Raw genomic sequence first — 18,049 nt, forward strand, 5'->3', positions numbered from 1 at the left:
TGGAGTGGTTCCAAGAGCCGGGTGTTGGAGGCAGCACTCGAGGCCAAAGATGGTATCAGAGCAGGTACTCATATGTGGGCCTCAACCCAAATTATCCACTTGTAGAGCCACAAAAGAGGCCTACACATGAGGGGGAGTGTTAAGGATTAGTCCCATATGGATTAGTGAGTACAAAGATCTTGAGTTTATTAGTTGGGATTGAGTCTTCCTAAGTTGGGTAGTCATTTTTGGGATGAGCCTTGGACCCAATTTCACATACTTAATGTGCCTTATTTCAAGTTTGCGCTCGAGTTGAGCTCAAGTAAAAAGTGAATAGAGCCGATCTCGAACGGTTTGTGAGCCGGTTTGGCTTGGTGCGACCCCTATATGTGTCTCAACTTTCCCATCAATCTCTTATCTGTAAGTCAATTGATAAAAAACTTTAAACTGTATTGTAACATTTTTATCCTCTGGTTGTGTTTTTTTGGACTCGAGGATAAAGAGGACAATTGGTGGTAGATAAGAACGTGATGGCTTGTACTTCCACGAAGGGTCACATGCACTTCATGTGAAAATATTCATATCATTGGCACCTTCAATTGGGACATCCATTTGTAGCTAAGATTAGTTCTCTCATTCCTTCTTCTCCTTTCTTTTTTGAAATGTTTCCTTCTTCTCCTTTCATCATTCAATTGCGAGCCTTATCAACTAAGGAAGCACTATAAATTGTTGTTTCAATCCAGTAGTCGTAAATGTGGTTATATATTTGAGTTAGTTTATTCTGATGGGTGGGGCCCATATATGGTACTTAGTGTATTTTTTTTAAGTACTTTTCTGTCTTTCATTGATAGTTGTGTCACGTGGCTGTATCTCTTAAATGAGAAATTTGAAGTGTATGTTGTATTTATGAAATTTTTCATTGAAATTAACTCTTGCTTCTTAATTTGACTTTTTTTTTTTAGTTAAGTAATTTTATGTGTTTATACGTACATTCAATTAATCTAAAGTGCAAGTCAATTTTACCATTTAAATTTGATGGATCCTTGGAATTGCTGATTCCACTACTACTGAATTACATGCCTTACTTTATGATCTAAGAATCTTTCAAGATAGATTTTCTGGTCAGATTGATGTTGAAGGGGACTCTAAATCTGTCATCAGCTGGTGTTTCAAGAAAAAAGATTCCCCTTGGTGTCCTAGGCAGCCCTACCACGAGATTCAGGATTTCTCTTCTAATGTTGTTTGTTGCTGGAGTCTTGTAAATAGATCAGCAAATTTTGTTGCTGATGCTTTAGCTAGAGAGGTGGTTTCCCTTCAATCCTTCATTGTAAGGGAATCCCCTTTGTAATGTTGTTGTTTTCCCTCAGGTTTTAATGAAATGTGCTCTTTCTCTAGAAAAAAAAAAGGTTTAAATTCATGCACAAGTGCAAAGTACATGCAGAAGCAATCAACTGCAAAGTTCACAAGATTTTTAGGTGGTTCACGATACTTCTGCGGATTGCTAGTCCACCCCCAAGATGTTTTAGTACTTTGAGGCTCCAGTAAGTTTGGCTTGTCTTATGATATCCACAATAAATCGCTTCTAAGGCCAATTACAGTGCTACCCAGGCAGGGACTTCTGTCACTTAATTGATCATAACAACCAACTTACAATAGTACATTGTCACTTCGATAACAGTAACTAACTAGGGCTCTCTGCCTAAACCTACAAAGAGATTTTCAGCAGCTAACTAGTCTCACACTTGTGATTTGCAGTAGTAGTTCACTAGGCACATAAGGATTTATAACACTGCCTACTTGCGGCAGCACACAGCGCTAACCAACCTTTTCCCACAGCTACAACATGAGATGGGATGACCTAATGAACAAGGGTTACTTAACACTTCAACCCAAATGCAATGCCTCTCAATAGGCAGATTTCACAATTCAAGCATAACAAGATAGACACACCTTCAGCATCATTTAAAAAAATGATAGACACACCAATCCAAAGTACTTATGCAATGCAGTAGCAACTTAAAAGGTCCTTGAATGACCAAATATCAAAATATAATCTCGACGAAGTGGATTGGCTGTTCAAATAGGGGGACAACAAACTAGGTAGCTTGACTTAAAGATGGTTTTACAGTACAAGCACACTTGTCTGGGATCTAAATTTTTTGAATTCAGATTTGTTAAGCCAAAATCAATAAAAATATTTCAAAGTATAAGTGCAATGATGCTTGGGTTTGAAAATAGTCCTCAAAACAATCGATTCTATGCGAAAGTCCCCTTTTTTACACCCTAGAGGATTTCAAATCAACACAGTGACCACTTTACTTTCACTTGTTAGAACAATTGATATGATTTCAAAATAATGGTACATGAACTCTAGCAAGAATTAGGCTAAACAAAAAAGATTCCAAAGGAGCACAAGAAGTACTTAATTATTCGCTTGGTGGCTTTTCAAATTTCAAATCCAGCGTTGAGAAACCTAAAGGTTTTTGGTCTATTAGTCTCGTTACAAGTGCATACAAAATCATTGCTAGAATTCAGGCTTATCGGCTAAAAGTTTGTCTCTCGACCGTCATTCACCGCTGGCAAGGCGCCTTCCTCAAGGAGAGAGAAATTCTAGACTCTTGGAACCGCTCCAGAGATGAATTGACCTTGCTTCCATGCATCCAACCCTAACATAATCATTATCTCCCCACCTCCTATTACCAATTCGGAGGGTTGATGAACTACTGATATAATAGGATTCTTCTATATCATCGTGTTCTTCTCCTAAATCATAGTCATATTGGTAGTAGATCTCTTCTCCTTCTTCATATGTATCTACCTGAGTCTCCATTTGTAGAGGCACAAACCAACTCGCTCTCAGGAGCAGGCACACACTTTCCTCAAACATGTAATCATGAATACAGCCATCTAGTGAGCGATGTACATACAGAAACTGGGAAGGATTTTCGCATTGTGGACAGGAGGGGTTCTGGTTGTAGGTCGCCCAGATCAATATGCATTTAACATAGTAAGTATGCACGAAACCTTTTACAAGGGCTATGTCCTAGAGCGGTATCTTCTCCAAACTGATCACGCATAACCCATGGTCCAACCCCAGAGGAGGTCGTGCACTCGATTTCTTTTCATTCCCCTTCTTGTACCTTGTCCTCAAGGGAAAGAGATGCAACGACAGCCTGAAGATGCTGCTCCATTGAGATGGAGATGGTTATGGACCTTAGTGCTATTAGAAGAAGAGAAACGTAAGAAATTCAGAACAAGGGAAGATAAAAGCGAGAGGAGCTCACTCATGGTTCAGGGAGAGAGATGGAGGACTTAAGGTAAAATCATGCGACCGGTATCAGGATTATTCTGATGTCACTTGTGAAGATGGAAATTAGAGAGAAAGAAATGGACGAAAGCCGCAAGACGGAGGACTGAATTTCACGACGCCCGAAGACTCCACGTCTCCCTTCCAGTTTCTAAATGTACATCTCTCACTAGATGGATGCATTCATGATTACAGTTGGAGACTCAGGTAGATACATACGAAGAAGGAGAAGAGATCTTCTACCAATATGACAATGATTTAGGAGAAGATAATGGTGATATAAAAGAATCCTCTCATATCAGTAGTTCATCGATCCTCCGAATTGGTAATAGGAGGTCGGGTGATAATGGTTATGTCAGGGCTGGACGCAAGGAAGCAAGGTCAATTCATCTGGAGTGGTTCCAAGAGCCGGGTGTTGGAGGCAACACTCGAGGCCAAAGATGGTATCAGAGCAGGTACTCATATGTGGGCCTCAACCCAAATTATCCACTTGTAGAGCCACAAAAGAGGCCTACACATGAGGGGGAGTGTTAAGGATTAGTCCCATATGGATTAGTGAGTACAAAGATCTTGAGTTTATTAGTTGGGATTGAGTCTTCCTAAGTTGGGTAGTCATTTTTGGGATGAGCCTTGGACCCAACTTCACATACTTAATGTGCCTTATTTCAAGTTTGCGCTCGAGTTGAGCTCAAGTAAAAAGTGAATAGAGCCGATCTCGAACGGTTTGTGAGCCGGTTTGGCTTGGTGCGACCCCTATATGTGTCTCAACTTTCCCATCAATCTCTTATCTGTAAGTCAATTGATAAAAAACTTTAAACTGTATTGTAACATTTTTATCCTCTGGTTGTGTTTTTTTGGACTCGAGGATAAAGAGGACAATTGGTGGTAGATAAGAACGTGATGGCTTGTACTTCCACGAAGGGTCACATGCACTTCATGTGAAAATATTCATATCATTGGCACCTTCAATTGGGACATCCATTTGTAGCTAAGATTAGTTCTCTCATTCCTTCTTCTCCTTTCTTTTTTGAAATGTTTCCTTCTTCTCTTTTCATCATTCAATTGCGCCTTATCGACTAAGGAAGCACTATAAATTGTTGTTTCAATCCATTAGTCGTAAATGTAGTTATATATTTGAGTTAGTTTATTCTGATGGGTGGGGCCCATATATGGTACTTAGTGTATTTTTTTTAAGTACTTTTCTGTCTTTCATTGATAGTTGTGTCACGTGGCTGTATCTCTTAAATGAGAAATTTGAAGTGTATGTTGTATTTATGAAATTTTTCATTGAAATTAACTCTTGCTTCTTAATTTGACTTTTTTTTTTTAGTTAAGTAATTTTATGTGTTTATACGTACATTCAATTAATCTAAAGTGCAAGGTCAATTTTACCATTTAAATTTGATGGATCCTTGGAATTGCTGATTACACAACTTCAAGCTTCAGTTCCAGAGAGCTAGCACAGAAACTGAGAAATTCCTTGAATTCTAGTCATGGGACTCGATTTTCCTCTTGTCGGTGACTCCCTTCCGTGGTCGCCACGAATGTTGGGTCACCCACAGAAGAGAACCTCCATTTTAGCCAGATTATTCATAACTGAGGCCACAAACTCTGGTTTTGGTTGGAATGAGCTAGCCGCTACTCACCAGAGCTTCTCCCAGGCGCTAGACACAGTAGAAGCTCCAATCCTCCCCGGTGATGCCAAAGTAAGATTTCCACCTCTCCTCCCAGCAGCCCAATGCCACCAAAACAACACTAGGAGACACTGGGACTGAAGTAGTCCAAGGCTCATCCCAAAATGACTAGCCAACTTAGGAAGACTCTTTTCCCAACTAATAAACTCAAGTTCTTTGTACTAACTAATCCATGTGAGACTATTCCTTAACACTCCTCCTCATGTGTATGCTTCTTTTGTCGAACAAGTGGATAATTTGGGTGGAAGTTAACATATGAGTACGTGCTCTGATACCATGTTTCGTCTCAAGTGCAACCTCCATCACTCGACTCTTGGAACTTCTCCAGATGAATTGACCTTGCTTCCTTGCGTCCAACCCTAACATAACCATTATCTCCCCACCTCCTATTACCAATTCGGAGGGTTGATGAACTACTGATATTACAACATTCTTCTATATCATCGTGTTCTTTTCCTAAATCATAGTCATATTGGTAGTTGATCTCTTCTCCTTCTTCATATGTATCTACCTGATTCTCCAGTTTAGAGCATACAAACCAACTCCCCCTCAAGAGCAGGCACACACTTTCCTCAAACATGTAATCATGAATGCAGCCATCTAATGAGCGATGTACATTGAGAAACTGGAAAGGATTTTTGCATTGTGAACAGGAGGCGTTTTGGTTGTAGGTTGCCCAGATCAATATGCATTTAACACAGTAAGTATGCGCGCAACCTTTTACAAAGGCTATGTCCTGGAGAGTATCTTCTCCAAACAAATCACGGTCCATTGAATTGGTAATAGGAGGTCGGGTGATAGTGGTTATGTCAGGGCTGGACGCAAGGAAGCATGGTCAATTCATCTGGAGCGGTTCCAAGAGCCGGGTGTTGGAGGCAGCACTCGAGGCCAAAGTTGGTATCGGAGCAGGTACTCTTATGTGGGCCTCAACCCAAATTATCCACTTGTAGAGCATCAAAAGAGGCCTACACAAGAGGGGGAGTGTTAAGGATTAGTCACGCATTTTTTTTTTAGTTTATTCTATTTTTCTCATAGTGAGTGAGTGCACGAGAGGAGCGATTTAGGCGATTTTTTCGCTTAACCTGCGCTGTTAACGATCGTAACGTGTGTCATTAGCGATCGTAATGTGCGCCGTTTATTTCGAAACTGCTAACATGTGCCAAAACCCCAAAAGGAGAGAGAGAGCTCCCCCGACGGTCATCGTCCCTACGGCCGGTGACCGGACCACCCCCGACGACCACCGTGACTCAGGCATGGCTACCGCGAGCCTTTCTGCCGCCGGTAGAAGAGTCGACGATGCTGCGACGAGAAGAAATGGAGGAAATGTCTCTCCACGGTGAGGAAGAAAAACCCAAAAACGGTCGGATCCGTCCAGCCACCACTTTGACGAGCTTTCTGAGGCTTTGATGGAGGAATACAAAGCTCGCTGAACGACGGTCTCTTTTTGGAAGAAACGAAATTGTCTTTTCCGCATCAACACGGAAAATGCAGAGTTACCGTTGTGAGAATCGTCCGAAAATCAGGTTCGGTGATCCGTATCTCCTAAGCCGACGGATCAAAACTTTCATTCATTTGCGTCCCAATAGAAGCGATCCACAACTGCAAGCTTCAGTTCGAGAGAGTTACCACAGAAACTGAGCAATCCCGTGAACTCTGGTCACGGGACTCGATTTTCCTCTTCTTGGTGACTCCCTTCCGTGGTTGCCGGGAATGTCGGGTCACCCACTGAAAAGGAACCACCTTTTTAGCCAGATTATTCATACTTGAGGCCACAAACTCGGGTTTTGGCTGGAATGAGCTAGCCGCTGCAATCCAGAGCCTCTCCCCGGTGGTTGACACAGCAGAAGCGCCAATCCACCCCGGTGATGTCAAAATAAGATTTCCACCTCTCCTCCCAGCAACCCAACGCCACCAAAACAACACTTGGAGACATTAAGACTGAAGTAGTCCAAGGCTCATCCCAAAATGACTAGCCAACTTAGGAAGACTCTTTTCCAACTAATAAACTCAAGTTCTTTGTACTAACTAATCTATGTGGGACTATTCCTTAACACTCCTCATTTGTGGGCTTCTTTTGATCGAACAAGTGGATAATTTGGGTGGTGGTCAACATATGAGTATGTGCTCTGATACCTTGTTTGGTCTCGAGTGCAACCTCCAACACTCGACTCTTGGAATTTCTCCAGATGAATTGACCTTGCTTCCTTGCGTCCAACCCTAACATAACCATTATCTCCCCACCTCTTATTACCAATTCGAAGGGTCGATGAACTACTGATATAATAGCATTCTTCTATTTCATTGTGTTCTTTTCCTCAATGATAGTCATATTGGTAGTAGATCTCTTCTCCTTCTTCATATGTACCTACCTGAGTTTGCAGTTGCAAAGGCACAAACCAGCTCGATCTAAGGAGCAGGGACACACGTTCCTCAAACATGTAATCATGAATGCAGTCATCTAATGAGTGATGTACATTGAGAAACTGGAAAGGATTTTTGCATTGTGGACAGGGAGGGTTCTGGTTGTAGGTCGCCTAGATCAATATGCATTTAACACAGTAAGTATGCGCGCAAACTTTTACAAGGGCTATGTCCTGGAGAGGTATCTTCTCCAAACAAATCACGATCTTCCGAATTGGTAATAGGAGGTCGGGTGATAATGGTTATGTCAGGGCTAGACGCAAGGAAGCAAGATCAATTCATCTGGAGCGGTTCCAAGAGACGGGTGTTGGAGGCAGCACTCGAGGCCAAAGATGGTATCAGAGCAGGTACTCATATGTGGGTCTCAACCCAAATTATCCACTTGTAGAGCCACAAAAGAGGCTTACACATGAGGGGAGTGTTAAGGATTAATCCCACATTTATTTATTCTATTTTTCTCATAGTGAGCGAGTGCACGAGAGGAGCGATTTAGGTGATTTTTTGGCTTAACGTGCGCCGTTAACGATCTTAACGTGTGCTGTTAGCGATCATATCGTGCACCGTTGATTTCGAAACTGCTAATGTGTGCCAAAACCCCCAAAATGAGAGAGAGGGCTCCCTCGACGGTCATCGTCCCAACGGCCGGCGACCCGATCACCCCCGACGACCACCGCTGCTCAGGCAAGGCTTCCGCGAGCCTTTCCAACGCTGGTAGAAGACTCGACAATGCTGCGATGAGAAGAAATGGAGGAAATGTCTCCCCACGACAAGGAAGAAAAACCTACAGACGGTCGGATCCGTCCCGCCATCGCTCCGACGAGCTTTCTGAGGCTCTGATGGAGGAATACGAAGCTCGCTGGACAATGGTCTCTCGTTGGAAGAAGCAAAATTGTCTTTTCCGCATCAACATGGAAAATGCAAAGTTATCGTTGTGAGAATCGTCCGAAAATCAGGTTCGGTGATCCGTATCTCCTAAGCCGACGGATCAAAACTTTCATTCATTTGCGTCCTAGTAGAAGCGATCCACAACTACAAGCTTCAGTTCGAGAGAGTTACCACAGAAATTGAGCAATTCCATGACCTCTTGTCACGAGACTCGATTTTCCTCTTCTTGGTGACTCCCTTTCGTGGTCGCCGCGAATGTCGGGTCACCCACAGAAGAGGAACCACCTTTTTAACCAGATTATTCATACCTGAGGCCACAAACTCGGGTTTTGGCTGGAATGAGCTAGCCGCTGCAATCCAGAGCCTATCCCCGGCGGTTGACACAGTAGAAGCGCCAATCCGCCCCGGTGATGTCAGAATAAGATTTCCACCTCTCCTCCCAGCAACCCAACGCCACGAAAACAACACTTGGAGACACTGGGACTGAAGTAGTCCAAGGCTCATCCCAAAATGACTAGCCAACTTAGGAAGACTCTTTCCCAACTAATAAACTCAAGTTCTTTGTACTAACTAATCCACGTGGGATTATTCCTTAACACTCCACCTTATTTGTAGGCTTCTTTTGATCGAACAAGTGGATAATTTGGGTGGAGGTCAACATATGAGTATGTGCTCTGATACCTTGTTTGGTCTCGAGTGCAACCTCCAACACTCGACTCTTGGAATTTCTCCAGATGAATTGACCTTGCTTCCTTGCGTCCAACCCTAACATAACCATTATCTCCCCACCTCCTATTACCAATTCAGAGGGTCGATGAACTACTGATATAATAGCATTCTTCTATATCATCGTGTTCTTCTCCTAAATGATAGTCATATTGGTAGTAGATCTCTTCTCCTTCTTCATATGTATCTACCTGAGTCTACAGTTGCAAAGGCACAAACCAACTCTCTCTCAGGAGCAAGGACACACTTTCCTCAAACATGTAATCATGAATGCAGCCATCTAGTAAGCTTTGTACATTGAGAAACTGGAAAGGATTTTTGCATTGTGGAGAGGAGGGTTTCTGGTTGTAGGTCGCCCAGATCAATATGCATTTAACACATTAAGTATGTGCGCAACTTTTTACAAGGGCTATGTCCTAGCGAGGTATCTTCTCCAAACTAATCATGATCCTCCGAATTGGTAGTAGGAGGTCGGGTGATAATGGTTATGTCAGGGCTGGACGCAAGGAAGCAAGATCAATTCATCTGGAGCGGTTCCAAGAGCCGGGTGTTGGAGGCAGCACTTGAGGCCAAAGATGGTATCAGAGCAGGTACTCATTTGTGGGCCTCAACCCAAATTATCCACTTGTAGAGCCACAAAAGAGGCCTACACATGAGGGGGAGTGTTAAGGATTAGTCCCACATTTTTTTATATTTATTCTATTTTTCTCATAGTGACCGAGTGCACAGGATGAGCGATTTAGGCAATTTTTTCGCTTAACGTGCGCCGTTAACAATCGTAACGTGTGTCGTTAGCGATCATATCGTGCCCCGTTTATTTCGAAACTACTAACGTGTGCCAAAACCCCCCAAAATGAGAGAGAGAGCTCCCCTGACGGTCATCATCCCTACGCCCGGTGACCGTACCACCCCCGACGACCACCACCACTCTGGCAAGGCTACGGCGAGCCTTTCTGACGCTAGTAGAAGACTCGACGATGCTGCGACGAGAAGAAATGGAGGAAATGTCTCTCCACGGCGAGGAAGAAAAACCCACAGACGGTCAGATCCGTCTTGCCACCGCTCCGACGAGCTTTCTGAGGCTCTGACAGAGGAATACGAAGCTCGTTGGACGACGGTTTCTCGTCGGAAGAAGCGAAATAGTCTTTTCCGCTTTAGCACGGAAAATGCAGAGTTACCGTCGAGAGAATCGTCTGAAAATCAGGTTCGGTGATCCGTATCTCCTCAGCCGACGGATCAAAACTTTCATTCATCTGCATCCCAGTAGAAGCGATCCACAACTTCAAGCTTTAGTTCCAGAAAGCTACCACAGAAACTGAGAAATCCCGTGAACTCTGGTCACGGGACTCGATTTTCTTCTTCTCGGTGACTACCTTCCGTGGTCGCTGGGAATGTCTGGTCACCCTTAGAAGAGAAACCTCCATTTTAGCCAGATTATTCATACCCGAGGCCACAAACTCTGGTTTTGGCTGGAATGAGCTAACCGTTGCACTCCAGAGCCTCTTCCCGGTGCTAGACATAGCAGAAGCGCCAATCCGCCCCGGTGATGCCAGAGTAAGATTTCCACCTCTTCTCCCAGCAACCCAGCAACACCAACCCCCCCCCGCTTTGGTCCCACAGAAACACTTGAAAATTCCACCGAACCTTCTCCTTGACGGGCGTAGAATTTTGACTCGCTCCATTCTCGTCCAAACATCCCCCGACGTCATCAAATTCAGCATTCTTCTTTGGCTGATTGACGAACTACACCTCCCTTACACTCCCAGAATCTCCTATCTCAGTCCCCAAACTTGGCTTATTCATTTCGGAACCCAGCAGGAGTCTTCTGCGGCTCTTGCCATCACACCCACACCAGCTCTGGCATCATCGGGGTCTCAGAGTGGCTCCCCTCGGCACCCTCCAGCTAGTACGGCCAATGGGTCACAGTTACGGGGCTTCCTGTCGAGCTATGGTAGAACTCGGTCTTTTCAAGAGTCGTGTCTGAGTTTCGCTCTATCATTGCTTTGGACCCACTCACGGAGCATTGGCACCATCTGCATGAGGCCCGAATCCTCATCAATCCTCTTCACCCATGTGAAGGGCAATATTTCAAATGCGTTATGGTGGATAAAGCACGATATTGGATCCGTATCAGCATGGTTGTGATGGATGATTTTAGAGATGTAGTCCCCGAAAGCATATTCAAACGTCGAAAAATCACACAGCCAGTCAATACGTTGGGAAGTGCACCTCTCGACTCTGCCCCCTCCCAGCAGATGTGATCCTCCCTAGGCAGCTTTATAATTGGCATGGGAACTATACTCGCAGACCCCCCGGCATTCCCCCCCACTTATCCGACACATCACTCACCCACCCACTCACCCCAATCCCCCACAAAAAATATCCTTGGCCCAGATCCAGATGTTGTTCACCCCTTTGTCTTAACTCTAGAAATAACCTTACCCTCATCCCCACCTCCCCCCCCTTGGAGAAATCTCCTCCCTGAAAATTACCTCTCCGACACAGAGTCTGAAAATAGTGAGCGTGCTCCTCGTGCCCTCAGGCAAAACAATTCTCCCCCTCCTGTTGTAACCTACCAACGCTGAGCTAGAGGTCAGCAAAGACAACTTCTACAGGGAGGACCCTGTGCCACCATTCGATACCTCTGCAACCCAGAGACGGGAGATTTCATCATTCCAGAGCCGAGTGAACGAGCTCAAGTGTTTGTGGCAGCTCTCCAGTCAGAACAACACGAATACGACCCAAAAACCTGGGCCTAGATAGTGGAACTTGCCAAGGTGATGGGCACTGTCTTCACTGAGCCTCTCTCGGGAGATAACCACCCATTTGAGAAGTCAAAGAAGATGTATAATGATCAATGATTATTCTCTCCTGGAATGTCCATGGAATTGGGTCCATGCGTCGCCGCGCCTCCATTTGGGACCTCCTTGCCTCTACCAAGGCAAATGTTGTTGTTCTCCAAGAAACCAAGGTGGCTTTTCTCTACCCCTTGGATACATCCGTGAGTTGTGGCACCTAAAGGAGCCTGATTGGGCTTCAGTGGGATCGGCATGCGGTATCCTACTGATGTGGGACACCAGTACTACTGAGTGCTTGATCGTTGTTGTGGCTCTTACTCCCTTGGCATCAAGCTGCAAGACAAAAGTTCGGGGAACATTTGGTGCCTAGTTGGTGTCTACGGCCCTACCAAACACCATGAGCGCCACCTATATTGGGAGGACCTATTGAGGACTTGTCAGATGTGACCTATTCCTCTGATGCTTGTGGGTGACTTCAATGTCACTCGCTTCTGCCACGAGAAATCCCCGCCACCCTAGAGAATCACAACCTCCATGAGGCTATTTGCTGATTTTATTGGTAGTTGGGACCTGGATGAGATTGCCCTATTTGGGAAGACCTTCACTTGATCAAATGGCAGGCAGCCCCCTATCCTCTCAAAGCTGGACTGATTCTTAGCCAGCAATAATTGGCTTCAGCTCTACAGCAACGTCTCCGGCAAAGTGTTCAATAGAGTCGTCTCTGATCATTGGCCAATTATGGTTGATACCCATTTTGGTAGTTGCCCCCCCTCCCCCTTTCTAAGGGTTAGCTTTTCTAAGGCTGGAAAAGAGCAAAAGACAACAAAGTTGGAGTTGGTTCACACAGATGTGTGGGGGCCTTCAACTGTTACCTCCCTAATGCGTCTCTGCCAAATTGTTGGGAGACTATGAGGGCTGCGGTCAACAACTCTGTAGGCAACGGGAAGTTGATCTTTAATGGTGTTTGGGATACCATTTTTGCTGAAGAAGTTCGTAGAAAGGAGTCCAGAGAATCGTCGACCCCTAATTCTGCCCTAAGTGTCGATACTAGGGGCAAGAACTTTGAGAGGAATTCCAACAAGGGCAACGGTAGAGGGAAGTCAAGGAATGGAAGAAGCAAGTCCAAATTCGAAAGGAATGTGGAATGTTGGTATTGTGGTAAGTTTGGTCACATAAAGAAGAACTGTAGAACACCAAAAAAGGATGAAACGAAAAATGATGCTATAATTGCGGTGACTGAAGAAGTACAAGATGCTTTACTCTTGTCAGTTGATAGCCCTATTGACTCTTGGGTGTTAGATTCAGGAGGTTCTTTTCACACCACTGTACACCATGAGATCATGGGAAAGTGTATCTTGCTTATGGAGAACCTTTGGATATTGTTGGTATTGGTAATGTCAGTTTGAGGATGTCAAACGGGTCACTGTGCAAAATTCACAAGGTGAGACATCTACCCAAACTAATGCGTAATCTGATCTCCGTAGGGCAGCTTGATGATGAAGGTCATAATGTGACTTTTAATGGTGTTGCTTGGAAAGTCACTAAGGGAGCTATGGTTGTTGCTCGAGGAGTTAAAACTAGAACTCTTTACATTACTTCCAGTTGCAGAGACTATGTTGCAATTGCTGATGCTGTTACTAATTCTGATTTATGGCATTATAAGCTCGGTCACATGAGTGAGAGGGGAACGAAAGTGCTTCAATCCAAAGGGAAGCTACCAGGGTTGAAAACTGTAAATAAAAGTTTGTGTGAAGGCTATATCTTTGGCAAGCAGAAAAGGGTTAGCTTTTCTAAGGCTAGAAAGGAGCAAAAGACAACAAAGTTGGAGTTGGTTCACACAGATGTGTGGGGGCCTTCAACTGTTACCTCCCTTAGTGGTTCTAACTACTATGTGACAATTATTGAAGATGCAAGCAGAAAGGTATGAGTTTATTTCCTGAAAAAGAAATCTAATGTCTTTGATACCTTCAAGAGATTGAGAGCAATGGTTGAGAATGAGACATATTTGAAGGTGAAGTGCCTGCAGTCTGATAATAGGGGAGAATACATAGATGATGATTTCAAGCGGTACTGTGCTGATAATGGAATCAAGATAAAGAAGACCATTCCTGCAAAACCTCAACAGAAAGGTGTAAGTGAGAGGATGAGCGAGAGTGTTAGGAGCATGAGATTACATGCGGGATTGCTAAAGATGTTCTGGTCTGAGGCTATTAGCATCGTTGCCTATTTGATCAATAGAGGTCCTTCAATACCATTGGATTGCAAAATACCAAAAGAGGTTTGGAGCGGCAAAGAGGTAAAACTTTTCTTTCTTGAACGTTTTTTGTTGTATTTCTTATATTCACATTAATTATGCTATTAGAAGTAATCTTGTTACTAAATTTAAAATATGCTTCTTTATTGGCTGTGGGTGTACCGAGTTTGGTTATCACTTCTGGGATGACCAAAGTTGTAAGGTTATCAAGAGCAAGTGATCTTCAATGAAGGTGCCCTTTATAAGGACAAGTTGAGAACAGAGTCTGAGAGCACAAGTAATGAAGCCAAGAAGTCTGAAGTGATTCAGTTGAGAGATCTTCCAGTTATTGAGATGGAGAATATTACTCAGGAAGACCAGGAAAACATACCCCTAGAAGTAAATCCGAACATTCCTGTGACCGAACTCGGGAGATCTGCCAGAACTAGCAGACCACCATAGAGGTACTCCCTTGCACTGAATTATATTCTTTTGATTGATAAAAGTGAACCAGAGAGTTATGAGGAGTTGGCCATGCGGGATGAAATGGATTCATTGTTATCCAATCAGACATGGCAGTTAACCGAATTACCAAAAGGGAAGGCCTTGCAGAATAAATGGGTGTACCAAATAAAAGATGAACAGGATGGCAGCAAGTGGGACAAGGCAAGACTGCTGGTCAAGGGCTTTCAACAAAAAGGTGGTCAAGGGCTTTCAACAAAAAAAGGCATTGACTACACTAAGATTTTCTCTCCAATAGTAAAATTGACTACTATTAGAACAATGTTTGGATTAGTGGCAAATGAACACTTGCACTTAGAGTAGTTTGATGTAAAGACAGTTTTTCTTCATGGTGATTTAGAGGAAGAAATTTACATGATGCAGCCATAGGGTTTCAAAGTACAAGGATATGAGAAAATGGTGTGCAAACTTGAAAAAAGCTTGTATGGTCTTAAACAAGCTCCAAGACAATGGTATAAGAAGTTTGACACATTTATAAGTAGTAATGGGTTTCTTGATGTGTCAGGCGGATCATTACTATTATGTGAAGAACTCTGCTGATTCCTACATCATCCTATTGCTATATGTTGATGACATGTTGATAGCAGTTATTTGCAAACAGGAAATAGATAAGTTGAAAAAGGAGTTGTCCAAGAAGTTTGCAATGAAGAATTTGGGTACTATAAAACAAATCCTTGGGATGAGGATGATTAGGGATATTGATGTCTTGAAACTATCACAAGAAGAATATGTGAAGAAGGTGTTGAGCATATTCAACATGAATGATGCAAAACCAGTGAGTCCTCCTTTGGCTTGTCACTTTAGGCTATCTAAGGAGCAGCCACCTTCTACAGAGCAGGAGCGAGCCTACATGGCCAATGTGTCGTATGCTTCTGCTATTGGCAAACTCATGTATGCTATGGTGTGCACTAGACCAGACATAGCCCATGCAGTGGGAGTTGTGAGTAGATACATGAGTAATCCGGGTAAACAACATTAGGAAGCAGTGAAGTGGAACTGTAGACTCAGCCTTATGTTTCAGAAAGTCAGACTTGGGATTATAGGGTTATGTAGATGCTGACATGGTTGGAGACATTGATGGCAGGAAGAGTACCACTAGATATATAGACACATTGGGTGGTACAGCAGTTAGATGGGTCTCTAAGTTGCAGAAGATAGTTGCTCTTTCCACTATGGAGGCAGAATATGTTGCAGTAACCGAAGCCAGCAAAGAGATAATATAGTTGCAGTCTTTCTAGGAAGAATTAGGTCTCAAGCATGGGAAGAATGTGTTGTATTGTGACAGTCAGAGTGCTATTCATTTAGCAAAGAATCCTGTTTATCATGCCAGAACAAAGCTCATACAAGTGCACTATCACTTCATTAGATCGGCTCTGAGGATGGAGTCTTAGCACTTGAGAAGATTCAAGGGAGTCAAAATCCGGTTGATATGTTGACAAAGACTTACGATTGAGACACTAAAGTTATGTGCAACTTCAGTTGGACTTCTCTCTGAGGATTGAGAAGTTGTTGCCATTGCAAAGGAGATATTGATGATGAATTAGTCTCCAAGTAGGAGATTGTTAAGTTGTGGAGCCTAATTAACGCCTTACGCTGAGTCGGTATACGGATCATTAAGGGCAGTTTGGGGATTTCACTATTGTATCGCGGTTGCCCTAGTTTTCTCTTTATATTTCGGGTGCCGCTATTAGGGTTTAATCATCATCGTGGAGAATCATCTTTTGCGGCCCGAGAGAGGTTAGAGAAAAACACCTATAAGTGTGTGCGATCTCTTTGTAAACTATTTCATCTTCATAGTAGATTACTGCAACGGCAGAAGACAGGACATAGTCTCACCTTGTATTTTTGTGTTTTCTTTTCCTTTCTTCCGTGATTATTATTGTTAAGTTGGGTCCAAGGCCCATCCCAAAATGACTAGCCAACATCGGAAACCTCTTTTCCAACTAATAAACTCAAGATTTTTGTACTCACTAATCCATGTGGGACTATTCTTTAACACTCCCCCTCACGTGTAGACCCTCTTGTGTGGCTCACAAGTAGATAGTTTTAGGTGCAGATCCACATATGAGTACCTGCTCTGATACCATGTTAAGTTGGGTCCAAGGCTCATCCGAAAATGACTAGCCAACGTAGGAAACCTCTTTCCCAACTAATAAACTCAAGATTTTTGTACTCACTAATCCATGTGGGACTATTCCTTAACAATTATTATTAGTCTCGTTAGTTTGGAATTAGGGCATCTAATTCCTAACAAGTACAAGATGGTCAGCCCTCACTTCTTCCCTCATCATCTCCCCTGACATCTAATGGTCCTGATGAAGATGAATTAGACCTTACTATTTCTTTAAGGAAGGGAGTTCATGCATGCACTAGACATCCTATCTCCAACTCCAAGTATCTCCTTTGATAACCTCTCATCTTATTTTGATCTTTTGCTTCTTCCTTGTCTTTGGTCTTTATTCCTCGCATTGTGCAGGAAGGTTTGAAATGTCCCAAGTGGAAGGCAGCCATGGATGATGAAATGGAGACTTTACTATATAACGGTATGCTGGAGTCTTTGTGACCCCCCTCTTGATGCAACAATCGTGGGATGTATACTGTGAAGTATAATGTCGATGGATCTATTAAGCACTATTAGGCTTGGCTTGTTGCCAAAGGATACACCTAAACTTATGGTGAAAATTTCTTTGATACATTTTCTCCTGTAGCACAACTGAGTTTAGTTCGTACATTAATTATCATGGCTATACATAAAAGATGACAGTTACATTAGTTGGACATCAAGAATGCCTTCTTATATGGAGATCTTCAAGAGAAAGTATATATGGAGCAACTTCCTGGGTATGTTGCTTAGAGGGAGATTGGCAAAGTGTACAAATTACATAAGGCAATTTATGGGTTAAAGCAGAGCCCAAGAGCATGGTTTGAGAAGTTTAGTCGGGTAGTCATCTCACATTCGTTGTGATCATCCCTCGTTTGTTCATAGATGTTCTTTTGGAGTTGTAGTGTTGATTGTTTATGTGGATGACATCATCTTGTCGGAAAGTGATAAAGTAGGTGTTGAAAAAATATTATTTAAAACAACACTTTCAAAGAAAAGATCTTGGACCATTGAGGTATTTTCTGGGTATAGAAGTGGCTCAAGGATGGAGTGGTGTTGTCCTAATGGAAATATATTTCAGATTTGTTATAGGAGAATGGGCTACTAGGAGCAAAACCTGTTTATACCCTATGGAGGTCAATCCAAACTTACACGATTATTTGAGTTTGTTGATGAGAGATAAGACAGAATACCGGAGATTAGTTGGTAAACTTCTCTATGCCACAGTGACCAGTCTCGACATTTCCTTTGCAGCTATGGTGAGTCAGTTTATTGAAAATCTAGGTCTCATCTTTTGGCTGTACAAAAGATTTTGAAGCATCTAAAAGGGGCTCCAGGTATGGGGCTTCTTTATAAGTCCAGTCGGCACATTGAACTAAAGGG

At 43.2% G+C, this 18,049-nt stretch overlaps 1 protein-coding gene across 2 annotated transcripts in view; it reads left to right on the forward strand.

Annotated features, from left to right (window-relative positions):
* Positions 1-18,049, forward strand: part of LOC137945486 (NAD kinase 2, chloroplastic) — a 35,384-nt gene that overhangs the window by 15,428 nt on the left and 1,907 nt on the right. The gene's annotated exons all lie outside the window — the stretch shown is intronic.

Source organism: Aristolochia californica, unplaced genomic scaffold (genome assembly GCF_029961685.1).
Source record: "Aristolochia californica isolate CCGP_79_NKW_82.1479 unplaced genomic scaffold, dmAriCali1.0.hap1 SCAF_12, whole genome shotgun sequence".
Taxonomy (NCBI): Eukaryota; Viridiplantae; Streptophyta; class Magnoliopsida; order Piperales; family Aristolochiaceae; genus Aristolochia; species Aristolochia californica.